Source organism: Squalius cephalus (genome assembly GCF_949319135.1).
Source record: "Squalius cephalus genome assembly, chromosome: 23".
NCBI lineage: Eukaryota > Metazoa > Chordata > Actinopteri > Cypriniformes > Leuciscidae > Squalius > Squalius cephalus.
The window spans coordinates 30,568,915-30,584,735 of NC_137144.1; positions in this window are offsets into that span (position 1 = coordinate 30,568,915).

The window sequence follows — 15,821 nt, forward strand, 5'->3', positions numbered from 1 at the left end:
TTTAGTTAAGTAGAGACAATACATGTAAATGAAGATAAAATGGGATATGAGATAATAATTAAAAAAAAAAGTTATCTACACTCATTTCTTTAGTCTGGTAAAACCCATCAATTTATATTTTTAGGTATATAATTGTCCGGACCTCGGCTGGTGAGGAGGGTTCATTTACTGGACCTCAAGCAATTTTAGTTGAAGACCCCTGCCCTATACTATTGGTCCTCCTAATTTTCAATCATTCTGGTGAATCAATCAAACTTATTCAAAAAGTGGAGAGGGCGGGTCTTATCTAAAATTCGGAAAGATCCTCCACTATACCTTTAAGTTTAATGCCAATAATATTGACAGGTTTGCGAAAAGTGTAGAACTCGGTGAACTCGCGCAAAACACATCTTCAGCACAGCGACTCATTTAAACGCCTCTGATTGGCTTATGCTTTCAACAGACATGTCTGTGATTTGCTCAACGCTGCAAAAACACGTTGCAAGTACCTTTAATGCAAGGGGAAAAATATAAATAAAACTGTAATATGCACTTTTCATGATAAGGTAATCGCGGCAGCTGTAATCTTATTCACATTTGTTTTTCTGATTAATTGTTTTGCTGTATGAGAAAGACAAGGTAACAAAATATTCGGGGATTCACTAAAAACATTCTGGGCTTAAGCCCCCTTAGCCCAGCCCTAGCGCCGCCACTGGGTGACGCCCTCTTTATTGGGCTTTCTTTGCCAGAGTGTGTTGTGTGTGGGTATTGTGTGTGGTGTGATAATTGAGGGCCACAGCAGGCCAGCTCTCTCCTTTAAACTTTCTTTTGTATTTATTAATTTTTTTGGTATATTACAGTTGTGTTGTTGTCAAGTTATTATTTCTGTTAAGTGTGAATATTGAGCCCTTTCAAGATTAGTGTATTGGTTGTTTTACTTAATTTATTGTATACTTTAATAAAGTTGCCTCATCTTTGTACTCCCTTTGCTTATGTCTCTCTGCTCACCCACTTATGGTTAAAGAACCTGAACACCGTCATTTTATCCATTACCTGACCTGACGGCCCTGCCACATCTTGGCGTAGTCGGCAGGGTGCCATATTTTGGGTGAACTTGTTTTTTGAGGCGTGGATCTGGGAGTGTTTTGAAAGGGGTGTGTTTGACGTTTTAATTAATCTCTTTCTCTCTTTCTCAAGGCAAGGCAGCAGTACATGTTATTTTTAAGTAAATCTCCTCTCGTGGGTGATTTCCCTCTACAAGTGGCAAGTAGTGTGTAGTGATGGAGGGGAGTTGCAAGAATTAAGGGAGTTATTAGCACAGCTAAAAGCAGATAATGAGCAGTTGTGTCAAGAACATGTATTATGGGCAGGAACAGACACCGGTTCGGGAACAGACACCGGTACCGATGTTTGCGGCTTGCGGGGCTCCTCATCCACAAAGCCCACCGTAAAGGACGAGCAACTTATCTGTAGGGCAAGGTCAATGTACTGCTTTAAAGTCCATTGAGGGGTGTTGTCAGGCATGAGGTATACCAGAATGTCCATAAGCCCATAGCAGAACATGTCCTTTAAGACCTCATCGTTAAAGTATACCCCATGGCAGAGCTCAAAAAATTCTTCTACGTACCTTTCAATCGGGTGGTCTCCTTGGCTGAGGTAAAAGAGATGGATTGCTGGGTCCATAATTTGGTTTAGTATTCTGTTACGATTAAATCCTGGAGGCAAGTTGAAGTGAACCCAAATGCAACTTTACTTCAAAACATAATCAAACATAAAACAAGGGCATGGCAAGGCATGAAACTCAGAACTCAAAACAAGAACCTGGACAAACATTCAATACTAGACCAAGACACAGGGCAAACATGAGGGCTTAAATATACAGACGATGATCAGACGATTAACAAATGATAAGTGTTGTGGCAAAAATTCTATCAAACAATTATCACTGCGTAAGAGACACTCTGATTCGAATTGTCTTTTAAAAGTATTTATTCTTGCAAGAATAGTTCCCAGTCCAACCACACAGTCCAGCTGCAGGCGGAATGAAACGCAGAGGAAGAGTTGGCTGGCAGTTTTATAGTGTTCTTTTCAAAGCTATCTCTTGTCACTCACTTGTTTAGACAAAAGGAACAAAGGAACTTTTTGGCTACCCTTAAGAACTCCCCAGCTCAGGGGTCTTCTCACCTCTGAAGTCAGAGGTCACTGCCCAACCATCTTCTGAGTGTCTCACACATACCTTCCAGCTGTATAAACATAATAACAGAAAACAAGGTTCCCGTACCCAGAATACAAATAAGGAACCCATATGGCATTCCTTTGCTAAATCTACTAAAATCAATGAAAATAAAAAAATTCCATCACACAAGACACATGGCAGGATCACATGACAATCAGGGAATCACAGACAAGAACAAGGAACAAGACACAAAACCCACAACGTGACACATAGATTAGGTGAGCCGGAAAATGGGACACTTCCTATAACACCTGATGTACTCGTTACATCATAAGAAGAATGGCATCTACGCTAATGTTAGTCTTTCTGTTTATTCCGAGGTTTACTGAAGTCAGCCGGATCTGGGCCGTATCCAGAACAGATGGTGGACCTGCGCCTGGACCCATCCACAACGCATCCTGAAGTGCCACCCTCATAAGCCCTGTGAAGGCCTCATCAACACGACAGGCATCGGCACTGATCCTCAACAAACTCGTCTCCACACCAGCGTGATGACTCCGACTTCCAACCAGATGAAACTGGATAATATTCTGAATGTTCTGATCCAATCTGACTTCTGACCTGTAATGCTGCCTGGATCATAATCATAAACTGTTCTCTCGTTGGCCAGAGGAGAACTGAGCGACTGAGTCTAGGTTCTCCCAAGGTTTTTTTCTCTATTCTGTCCCTGATGGAGTTTTGGTTCCTTGCCACTGTTGCCTTGGCTTTTGGCTTGCTTAGTTGGGGACATTTAATATTCAACTATATTATTGATCTGCCTTACTTAAGGTGGATGATGACGCAATTTTCTTCTAGAAACAAACTTTGTTGTATTATTTTCATGTTATCACTGTGAAGCTGCTTTGATTCTGTATTGTAAAAAGCGCTATAGAAATAAAGGTGACATGTTTTTACTCCAATCACATTTCATAATGTCATAAAATTGGAAAACATTTTCTCACCTCCCTCATCACCTGCTGACCAACTTCTACTGGTCAGTAATAGAGAGCAAGCGCCATTACACACTCGAGTTTTCGGATATGTGTGGAAGCCATTCTGACACTTCTGTGGAAAAAAAACGAAAATTATATTTTGCTAAATGTCAAATAAGCTGTTTATGTAACATTATTTATTTGCCATCTGGCTTGTTTGGCAAATTAATGTCGTTGCCGTCGCGTTTATCATTTTATGCATATCGTCACAAATTGAAATATTTAGTTCACACTTGTGGAGGTTCCCTGATTGTATATGTGTTATAGCAAAGTCCTTTTAGGCAAGTCGTGCCACTCGGCCGCCATCTTGGCAACGCCTCCGGGCAGCTATTTCAGACTAACAAGACCAGGCTCCTATCTAAATGAATGGGCAGAGAGTCAGAACTGCACTTTCACTGGTCACCGGGACATAAAAACTGCATGTATAGAAACAGCAGTAAAATATGATAAAAATCGCTGAAAAAGTTTGATGACTTTGCCCCAAAATAAGGTTTAAAACGCCTTTTCCCCCACAGGTTATACTTTTACTACGCATGCACAAGTGTTCACGTTCACGACACCAACTTCATTTACGTCTCTATCCAGAATGCCGGTGTTGTGCCAAGCACTTAAACAATTATATGTATTTAAATGTCTGAAACCTAAAATAAACATTATGTGGTTAAAAACACTGAACAGTTGTGATATAGCCTATGACAAGTGCTGAGCGCGTCTGTCTTTGGCTCAGCGCCAGCCACAGCGCGAAAGCACAGACTGAATATGGCAGTTATGTCACGTCACTGTACATTCGCTCCCTATTGGTCAGCTGCTGACTGTTAAAAGCAGATGATTGGCTTTCCAGCGGGAGGGGCGGGACATGTGCATACAGCCGCCATCTTTGACGTTACGGGTTTTCCTTATATAGTTGTATTGAGGATTGAGGAAGTGGCATGTCTCATATAAATTGTCTCTGGTTATATAATTTATTGACTTTTATATGTCAGTGATGCGGTTTATTTCGTGCTGAGCGCATTCGTTTACCAGTTGTGATAAAGTGCAGTACTATTGTTTTTGGAGCAGTTTAATGCCTTCAAACAAAATCTACCAGAGGAATTGTCAAGAAAAGGAAAGGCCATTTAAGATTTGCTTGATTTAAAAGGCATGAAGATACAACGTGAAGATGCAGTACAACTGGATCAAGGAAAACACCACCTTTTCTGCCTACTGTGGTAACTGTCATGAACCAGGGTTAATCTCTCTACTTTTCTCTCTCTCTCCTGATTACACACACACACACACACACACATTCACTCGCTCTCTCAGCTGTTCCTCATTTCTATCAGCAATTGCGCTGATCATCTTCACACCTGTTATCTCTTTCCCTTTGATTATGTTTGCTACTTCTAGTTACCTCTTTTCCTGCTTCCTTGCCAGATTATTGTTGTATCGGTAAGATACGGCTTCATGAGGTCTTACTCTATTCCTCTCCCGGATTTCCTACAGTCTCCTGTCTTGTACGTTCTGGCTGTGTGTATGCTTATTCTGTGTTTCTTTCATTAAAGACTGATTTTTCCTGCATTTGCTCTTGGGTCCTCTGTTCATTCCATGACAGAAATATATATATACTGTATACTTTTGCCTTTATAACGTTAGACATTCTTTACCAGCTCCCTCCTCATTTGATTCATAGTGTTTCTGTTGTTTTCTTATCTATTGACTTTGCTGCTGTACTGTGCATCCCAAGCACCACCCTGCATGCTCCTTATGGCTTTGTATTTTGTTTATAGCATTTCTTTTATTAATCATTATGAGTGTACAATATTGGCAAAACACATTTAAATTTAAAGTCTGAGGAAAAAGGTTGATAGAAAAGGTTGGTTGTTGAATAGCCCTTCAAAGATTTTTATGTTTATATGGTCAATACAAAAACAAATTTTATTGGAAATATTTAAACACCTAGCCTATGTTTGGAGCGGTTTTCTAAAGTAGTTGTGTAAAGTTTTTTTTTATAAAAGTTCATATAAATGTAAGCAACAAATTTTTTTTATGAAATTATGTATAGAGCATGTTGTTGTGTTACTGTTTATTTAGTTGAAAATAATGAAACATATTATAAGGTATAATTGAGCAGACAAGAACATGACATGACATGAATATGACATGCAATTGGAATCGACTGGAAATTGAATTGAATTGGAAAGAATTAGGGATGGCTGTTGATAATTTAATGAATGTAAAATGTATGATTGTTTTTCAACCTCAACCTGGTCTGCATACTTTGTAGTTCAGTTTCATTTATTTAATTTCTTGTGTAGCTAAAAAATATTTATTTTGCAGAAATCCTGAACGAAGGTCGAAAAGGCTGCGATGAAGGAAACCAAATGGCAACACATTCCTCCAAGACTGCTAAAGTTCCTGTATGAAAAACTTCGAAAATCCATGTAAAGTTTGAGCTTTTGTCAAATCTCAAAATGAAACTTTAACTGAACATACTGAAAAAGGAACATTTTTCACCAAAGTATGAAAATAATGTCATTAAATACTCGCCCTCCTGATGTTCCAAACCTGCAAGACTTTTGTTCATCTTCAGAAAAAAAGATTTAGAAAAAATCAAAAAAGATTTTTAATGAAATCTGAGAACTTTCTCTTCTTCTGTTGACAGCCTAAACAACAACCACTTTCAAACTCCAGAAAGGTAGTAAAGACATCATAAAAATAACATTGTGTCCAAACCAAATGTGATAAATTCTAGCAGCAAGTAGTTTGTCTGTCTACACCCTATGCGTCGTGATGTAATGCGACAAAAGGGGCTTTCGCACCAGAGGAACCTTTTCCTAATTCCAAGAACTATTGGCTAAAGTAGGCCTAGCCTACCCGGATTTTGGCGCGTTCGCACCACTGGAACTAGGAGCGATTTTAGTTCTAGGAACTCCTTTTGGAGGAACTAATTTACTTCACAGTCAGTCTAAATCAGCGCTATAGGATCTATCCGTGACGGTAGTGTTCACTGATTGGCCGAACGCACGTGAAACAGCAGCACCCGCCATTTTAAAAAAGCTGTGTAAACACACAGATTATAGCCTATATATTTACCTCACAAACTATCTATGAACATGGAAATAGATGAAATAGATGATGATGGATGAAGCTCTTAACCTTTATGCTGAGGATAAAATCCAACGCAACTTTGAGGAGACCGAGAGAAACATGATTATGTATTTCTGCTCAGCAACGCTGGACATCAACCACACGGAAAACGCTAATACCTTTTCATTACGGTCTACTTTCAATGTATAACAGTTCTATCTAATGATGTATTAGACAAGACTAGACAGATCATAAACTAATGAACACAAAGAATGCGAGTAGCCTACTGTGTGATCAGATGTCATTTTCAGTGCCATCAAAATAAAGGTCCGTCGCACGTCAAAATAAAAGTCACAACAAGTTCAAGTTCAAGTTCTTTATTCAGTCACACAGAATTCACAATGAAATGTATAAGTACATAATCAAATTCATATTTTACATCATTTAAAGAACATACTGTGTGACTGAAACATTTTTTGTCATACGCTTGTTTGTTCACAAACACTTTCACAAACTGAGTTGACAGTTGTTTTTTTTGTTTTGTTTTTTTCAGTTTTGTTCCAGCTGCAACATCACAGAAACATAGAATCCATTTCTAAAATACACTTGTCACGTGTCACTGGTTAGGACAAAAATGATGTTTGACATGGAAAAGATGCCTTTTATCGTGTGTAGTTAGAACACGGTGTAATCTATTTCAGTGGTTTAACTAAAAAAAAAAAGTGATGCAAATGCTTTGTGTATGAAAAAAAACAAAAACAAAAATTCACAATATTTTCATATATTCCCTATATATTATATATATTGAGTTAATTAATAAAATATGTTTATGACATTATTTTTTGAAAGCATCCTCACTTTACAACATTTTTACACAAGTGCCTTAAAATTTTCACAGTACTGTAGCTTTGCAGGAAGGTTTCTTCAATCGTCTTGGAGACATTTCCACAGTTCTTCTCGATTTACTCTGTGTCAGTTTTTTTCTGACTTGATGATGATAAGATCAGACCGGTGTTGTGCCGAATTTCGACCCCCGCCAAATTATTACCCCCCTAGCATTTTTAAAAGGGGGGTAGTAATTTGGCAGGGTAATAATTCAGCACAACACCAGCTGTTGTCAGACTCCTTGTGCATACAAAAATCTCACTGTATTATTACAATTAATGGCAAAATGAATGTTTGGAAATGTAAACTGATATTTCCTACTCACACACTGCAGCAAAAGATATAAATAGCTGGCTTAAAACTATTTTTTATGGTGAAAAAACTAACGTGCCTAAAACTTTTGCAGTGTTTTATTATATATATGTATGTATATACAGTGGGTACGGAAAGGGTCTGAATACTTAGGAACGTGATATTTCAGTTTTTCTTTTTTTAATAAATGTGCAAAAATGTCAACAATTCTGTGTTTTTCTGTCAATATGGGGTGCTGTGTGTAGCCTACAATAATGAGGAAAAAAAAATAACTTAAATGATTTTATCAAATGGCTGCAATATAACAAAGAGTGAAAAATTTAAGGGGGTCTGAACACTTTCCGTACCCACTGTATATATATATATGTGTGTGTATGTATGTGTATATATATTTTTTTTTTTTTTTATCGCCCGATAAGAGTCTCACGTTAACGCAGCACGTTAACACCGATAACGGCCCACCACTAATATAAATATATACATACATATATATATTAGTGGTGGGCCGTTATCAGCGTTAACGTGCTGCGTTAACGTGAGACTCTTATCGGGCGATAAAAAAATATCGCTGTTAATCTATTCTCAAAGTTGGGTTGGGAGCTGGGTCTATACTACGCAAGCTATGATGACTTTTACCTTGATATTTTAGCGCGGATGTATACCTAGCAGAAGTGCACTGTAGTGGGCTTCGAACCTGTGTGTAACTGTGTATGCCTACTGTGAAATGACCACATCAAACGTAGCCTACATGCTAACATGGATGCAGCTATGAAGCCGCCGGGTTTGCTTCAGGGAAAATGTATTTCTCAGATTCTCAGATCGGATAGCTATCTGATTTATCAAAACGATTCATTTACACCTCGTCACATAAATGTGTTTTTGCGAAACGGATTTAAATCAGATCTTCAATTCCCGCGCTATATGCAGATTTAACGGAGTGCACGTCACCGAAAGCAACAGATATGAGCTGCATTTTATGGATCATCAGCTAAAATTTCAAAATCAAAGACCGCAATAAGAGAGAGCAATAAAAGATAATTTCGTTTCTTTACTTTTAATGATGAAGATTGTGTGTTAAGCGTCTTCGACTTACTTTCACTTTGATTTGCGTTAGTTTGCACGTTGGCTTAATAAATAGATGCTCAGCTGCTCATCTGCGGTGGTGCGTGTTCCAGTTGCGTCGTCATATCTGGCTATAACATGACATATAGCCTATAACACGCTCTCACACGTTTATTTTTTAGCATTTTTGGCAGTAGGTTGTATTGCTCACAGTCTGGTCCGTGTAACGCTTCACAATTCAGTTTTCAGACCATACAATGCAAATGCAAAAATTAAAAAATTAAACCAGATGTTAATTTTTCCCTTTTTTCCAGTTATATTATCAATGGATAATTACATTTTCACCGCTTTTCATTTCTTTTTTACAGTTTCTAAATTGTAAATTTAAATTCGTTTTTTTTTAAATATATAAAAAACTGATTTTCGTTCTGGTCAAGGTGCATTTTTCAATTTGCAAGGAACATGGGCGAGTCTATTATCATTGAGGGGGAGACCGGGGCAGAACGGAAGTGGATGGTGGTAATTGCGCGCGAGATCATTAGTGTGCTTCTTAAGCAAGTCGAGAGTGATAAACATGGATGACCTGTTGCAGTTCAGTTTACATCACGGTGCTAAACGGCTGACCATAAGTGCCAGAGATATTTCTCGGGATCGGCTGGAATCTATTTTTAAGGTAACGTTATTAATACACACTTTTAGTAAACCCTGTCAGCTAGAATAGCGAAGTTACCAGACCAATGGTCAATCAGTCGCTAAGATTGTACCATTATTTTTAGATGGAGCCGGAGTGCATATATCTGGAGGATGACATAACAAGGGAAACCTATTTCCCAAACCTAAACGGCGTGTTTCAGACCGATATAATGCGTCACCGAGGATCATTTGCTGTATGTGGCAGTACTAAAGAGCACACCACCGCGGCCGCCATGACGCCAAGCGCTGCCTCATGTGGCCCAAGTCCTATGATTTCTCCTCAATGCCACAGTACACCTTTTAGGCCAAGAGGGAACGTTAGCAATCCAGGTAACACTTTCCAGAACCCGCTGAAGCGTACAAGATCAGCAAGGAAACAGATTTATGTTGCCGACATTGAAGACAGTGGGAAGATTTCACCATACAGTAAGTGTATTATTTTCTGGGAAATAAACCTTTTAATGTTTTAATTTCAATGTCCTTTAAGCAGTTGCAATGATTGTTGTTGTTGTTGTTGTTGTTGTTGTTGTTGTTGTTGTTGTTTCACAGCCACCGTGCATGTTACAATATCAGAGGGTCAGGGTGTGCAACTCGTGGGGCAAACTGTACAGGAGTACTTGAATTCTGCTGACTGTTACACCATCTGTGACGTCAAGGGTCTTGCAATAGCAGATACCTCTGAGACAAAAGGTAATACAACATTATTATTATTATTATTATTATTATTATTATCGTTATTGCTGAAATAGTAACATGGCTTGCAAAAAAAATGGTGTTAGAACTACATACCTGTGGTATAACTGAGCCCCTGGTGTGATATAAGGTTTAGTGACTGCATCTACTTTTGATAGTTTGATAGTAAGATCCTTTTATTTTTTTATTTTAGATTTGGAGTTTTGGAAGTCATCCAGTCGCAAGATCTTCGCCATTAAAAGCAGTGACTTGGTGAAACTTAAAAGACAGGAAAACGTGTCTAAAAGGAAAAGGTGGGTATATATATATATATATATATATATATATATATATATATATATAATATAAATATAAATTAGTCCTCCCCAAAATTAAAATACTCATTTACTCACCCTCATGCTATCCCAGGTGTATATGGCTTTTATTTCTTCAGATAAACACTTTTTTTTTTTTTGGAAACTAATCCATCTCTGTGAGTCCATATAATGCAAGCTTATGGGGATTTAAAGTTGACAATTAAAACATTGGACAGTTAATATGTCTGTAATCTATGCAAACCTGAAGGAATCAATGTCTTCTGAGGCTGAACAATAGGTGTGTCAAAATAAATGCAAATAATTTTAACTTTAATATAAATATAAAAAAAATAATCACTTCTTGCCAACTGTCATATTGCACACTCATGAGATAGATGTTGTGAAGCGTGATGCACGTAACAGTTCCTGTGTGTGGTTCTTGAATCATAAACTATCTAATTGCCTTTCACTTGCATTACATGGACTCAGAGTTGGTCTATTTCCCTACAAATCTGGCATGAGATGAGGGTGAGTAAAGGACTAGATCATTTTCCTTTTTGGGTGGGCTATCCCTGTAAAAACCAGGGTAGGAATATTTTTGGAAAGGATATTTTGTGTATGTTCAGATATTGTTTTGTAGAATATAACTATGCAATCCTATAAGTTTTAAATTGTAAGCAAAGCAGATTTTACTGTGACCTACATTAACTGTTGAAAGATATTTTACATATTGTTAGATATGTCGCATATAATGTCATAGAAAAACTTACGCCCGTTTCACACATACTCCGTGTGCAGTCCGTGTTGCGGTGCAGGAGCAGCATGCCCTATAGTGCTTTCACATATGCTGCGTTTGCAGTGCGTAACTGATCCACGGCTATACCACAAACGCATATAGCCTACTCACCATTTTGATTTCAAATCCAGAAGTTATAATAAACTTTTATTTAAAAAAGGAAAAAATAGACTCGGTACGGAAACAATACATGCACTGCTGTATATGCACCGCAACTGGAACGGATCGACAGACTGCATCCGCGTGCAGTGTGAAAGCTCTAACCTGTTAACATGGGTACGGAAAAAAGCACGCACTGCAAACGGAGTATGTGTGAGATGGGTGTAACTGTATTTGCATGTGTGCTAATTGGTGCTTTTTCACTTGTTTAGAGTTGAAACGGAGGAAAGTGAAGTGCTGGAAAGCCTTCAAGAAGTTGAGTTGGAGGTCAAGAATGCTGCTGCACGCATAATGGAGAAAGTTGATGAACAATGCAGTGAACTGAACATTGTTGGCACTCAGGTTAAGGGCAAAACTTTTTGGCATAAAACGTTTTAGGGCTTCATGCACTTCATTTTTTTTTTTTTTTTTTTTTTTTTTTTGGCAGATGTATAAGTGAATTTGGTCATAGTTCAACCATGTGATCATCACTGACAGTTATCTTAATATTCCAAACTTTTAGGGCTTCATGCACTTCATTTTTTTTTTTGTTTTTTTTTTTTTGTGGCAGATGTATAAGTGAATTTGGTCATAGTTCAACCATGTGATCATCACTGACAGTTATCTTAATATTCCAAACTTTTAGGGCTTCATGCACTTCATTTTTTTTTTTTTTTTTGTGGCAGATGTATAAGTGAATTTGTTCACAAACATGTGATCACCACAAACAGTTGTATTACAATATTTTACTTTGAGTGAATGCTTTTACTTGCAACCTTTCTGGAGCATAGTTAACTAAGGAGTAATATTTCACTTTACTTTGTTGACCATTGTCATTTCCAGATACTTGATTATGGTTTTTGCTTGTCAGTATTTCTATTCATTAAAAATGAGCAAGTTCTGATTTGCAAATGGACTTATTGTGTTCATTATTGTTATTTAGTTTTCTCATAGTGACTGTTTTTGTATGATTTAATAGCTTTACTACCATATGGGGTGCAGCTTAGTGTTTAATATACAAATGGGGGCTTTATTATATACAAAATAACGATAATGGTTCCAGATCACACGCTCATTCACTATTCCCTACAATCATTCACTAATTGTAGACTTGAATGAAAAGTGAGTGAATTGAGAAACTGATGAACCTGATCAGCAGAATCATTAAAGGTCAGAGAAAAGAGAAACACAATAACTACAATAGACTTCAGTGTGAAACCAGTTTAAGGTGGGTTTTTTTTTTTTTATGTACAAAAGTTCTTGTAGAGAATTAACAGATAATTGGTCAATATTATCAACATCATGGAGCTCAGTATTTTAAGTTAATTAATTAACTCTAACAAAATTATGAAGGAAAAGATGGGATCAGTTCAGACATATTTTAAACATTTTGCCTTATGTAAACAGACTGTTTTTTATTTATTTATTTTTTTTAAATAATTTAATTAGGCTACTTATTTTTTTCTTATAGATTTTATTACATTTCATATTTTTGAGTAGACCTAATGGAACCTTCGATAGGACATGTTCTTCTGGCATCTCCAGCACCCATTTTTATATAAAATGTTTTTATTTTAGATGTGATTGTAAACTACCCAATAGAGATGTTTTTTTATTATTATTATTACCCAATAGAGATGTGCGGATGGGGTATTTCATCCTCAACTGCATCACAAAACTCATCCGCACCAACTTTTTTTAAAACCAAATTTCACAGCCGCACCCGCCCGTCATCCTGACTGTTTTAAGATCTATTGACGATACAATGCTGATGCGAACCGCTAGAAAGCCCTTGTCTGTTCTAGTTCTGATCCAATGCAGCAAAGATGGCTAATGTATGAGGTTTGGCAGGGGAGGAGCTAGACTCTCTCAGTACAGTGGGGGCGGAGCTTCATCATGCTACTCTGCTACCAAGTCATTAAAAAAAAAAAAAAAGAAAACGTAAAATATCTGATGAATGAAAATGTAGCCTAATAATGTGTCACTTGTTGAGCCAAGTAAGCTTATATGCTAAATAAAACGCAAAGAAAAGCGACATTTTTTGACAAGTTTGTATTGATGAACAAAGAAAACAGTTTGCCATTGAAGTAAAAAAAAATTCAGCACCACGGAAAGCTAGGCTACATCTGATTGACAGCAATGGTGCTGAACAGGGTTGCGTTTCCCAAAAGCATCGTAAGCCTAAGAAGTTCGTAACTTAAGAAGCACTTGAAAATCTTCGTAGAACTAGTGCTCTGGAGGCCTAGGCTTAATCGTAAATCCCCAAGTGCATCGGACAACCGGCAGATTACACTTTTATTGATTTAACAGATTACTCTGCAACGTGAGTAGGCAATAAAATAAGATTTTGATTGTAGGCTACTTTATTGTAGCCTATAGGCTAGGCCTACTAGTTTTTTTTTAATAAAATTATAAATAAAATAATTAAAAAGGGAAGAAAAAATATAAATAGCCTACACATCAAAATTAAGTGAATGTAGGCTAGGCGAAATTCACTTTAAAGAAATGTCTTGCCTTAAGGCTTTCTAAGGACCATCATGCCGTTCAATTTTCATAATCAGCATTGATGGAAAAAATATTATATTTTAACAAATATGAAATGCGCTTATTTAATGGCTACAACACATAGTAGGTATACAGACTCTCTAGCCTAAATATTGAAATTAACATTAACAATGCTGCAAGAAGTGCAGTGCGCAGTTTATTAATATGGCCTAACTGTTAACTAATATAGCCTAAGTGTTGTGTTACCCTATTTTTTATACACCGATTCAGACGTCTCGTGAGTTGGACATATCAGTTGCTTTAACCATTAAAGTGAATGGTTCAAATAAGTCATTCGTTTGCATATCGGGTCTACGGCACAATTGTGTGATTATCTATAGTCAGGCCTATACTTTTTTAGATTTTTTAATTTTTTTTAATTTTTTAATTTTTTTTTATGTGGGTAGCCTGGTAGCCTACATTATTGAAAAAAATTGAGAAGCACTGCAGTGTAACTTGTGTTTGTTCCGTTACCTATAACCTGCGTTTGGAGTAGCCGGATCCACCGCCCCCCTCCCAGTCCCTCTGCGCTCCGGGACCTCCCAAATTATAAATTAAGCACTGACTACTATCCCAAAAACTGCTTTATTGAGAAAAATAGAAAACTTAGAAAAGAAAAACACTAACACCTTCTGAACAAGACCTAATGATTCTGGAATAAGCTACATTTTCCCTGGAATAGGCTACATCAACTGAATTATAGCCTATATCATTGTTATGACCTATGGCTCCAAGCGGTCTGTAATGTTCATGTACATGTGCAAAGCATCCCAAAAGACACCACTGTTACCCACGAGAGTGTCATAAAAAATATGATCACACTGGTATGTCGACGACCACAAATTTTCCCTCTGGAGTTGGCGGTCAGGGTAGCCATCAAGGGGGTCTTGTCCATAGGGAGATGGATATGTTAAACAAACTCCCTCCATTGCTAATATATTCTGCTGCCGCGACCTCGGCAGGTGGTATAAGGTGAGACTGGATTCGTGCGGTCCTCAGATGGGCTGCGAACAGAACATCAGGAATGCCCTTGTGTGGAATCGTGTGTGCGTTCCATGCAGGAACGAAGTTCTGTAATCCCACCAAGCAGCATTTAGAAGCAATGCTAGATACACAGTGCTTGACACGTGGATCATCCATGTCCAAGAAACCATTGTTCGTAAGATAACACAGAGCATGCTTGATAGGATAGTTTATGCGTGCGTTTATTTCTACCCACTTTCTTTCAGCGGCATGGTTTTGCCTGGACTGACTTTGAATGAAAGGAAGACGCTGGGTATTGGTCCGAAGGGCCTCGAGATTGTCCTGCTGATAAAGACACAAATAAAATTCACGACCATGGTCAACTCTTAACTGGTCAAACAGTCCATGGTTCAAGCAAATGTCTCTATATACCTCATCATATATTGTCAGATTGTTCTTAATTGGCATGACAGAGTATCCCAATATTTTCCCACTAAACCCATCACTTGCAACTACTTCGGTCACACCAAAATCAACTAGCTTCTCATTTTGATCCATGTGAAGTTTGTGTCCAGCGTATTCTGCGTAGTAAACATGAGGGTTTGTTTGACGAGCGGTTCCCTCTCTTCTCATTTGAGTGTAGGTTGGAGCAATTTGAGCCAATGCGCGCCTGACGCTCCTTTCTCCCAGCCTGAATCCCGAGGCTCGCAACATTCCTGTCATTACCTTTCTCCCACACACCGGGCCGCATGCGGTGACCGCTGATCCAACAACCGTATCCACTCCACTTCTGCCAAGTCGTGCATAATCAAAGCGATGAATGTTTTTTGAAGCGCAAAACTGATAAATAGACGACATACTTGCACCTCTTTCTATTCCATATTGTGTCTTCAAGTGATTTTGCACTTCTCTACAAGTGTATCCAAACTCCTCTACTAATCTACGGATCACAGTTTCATAACTATCCAGTGAACTACAGGCAGACATTTTTAGCGGACAAGCTACAGCAAGTCAGCTAGTTAACGTTAATAGGCTAGAAAACCTTTGGCGAAGTCTTTACTGGGGGGGGGGGGGGGTTCTTAAGGTCACAACGCAGCGAGAGTTCGTTGGAATATAACTAGGCACTAAATAAAAGACTAAGGCAGTCACTATGAGAAAACTAAATAACAATAATGAACACAATAAGT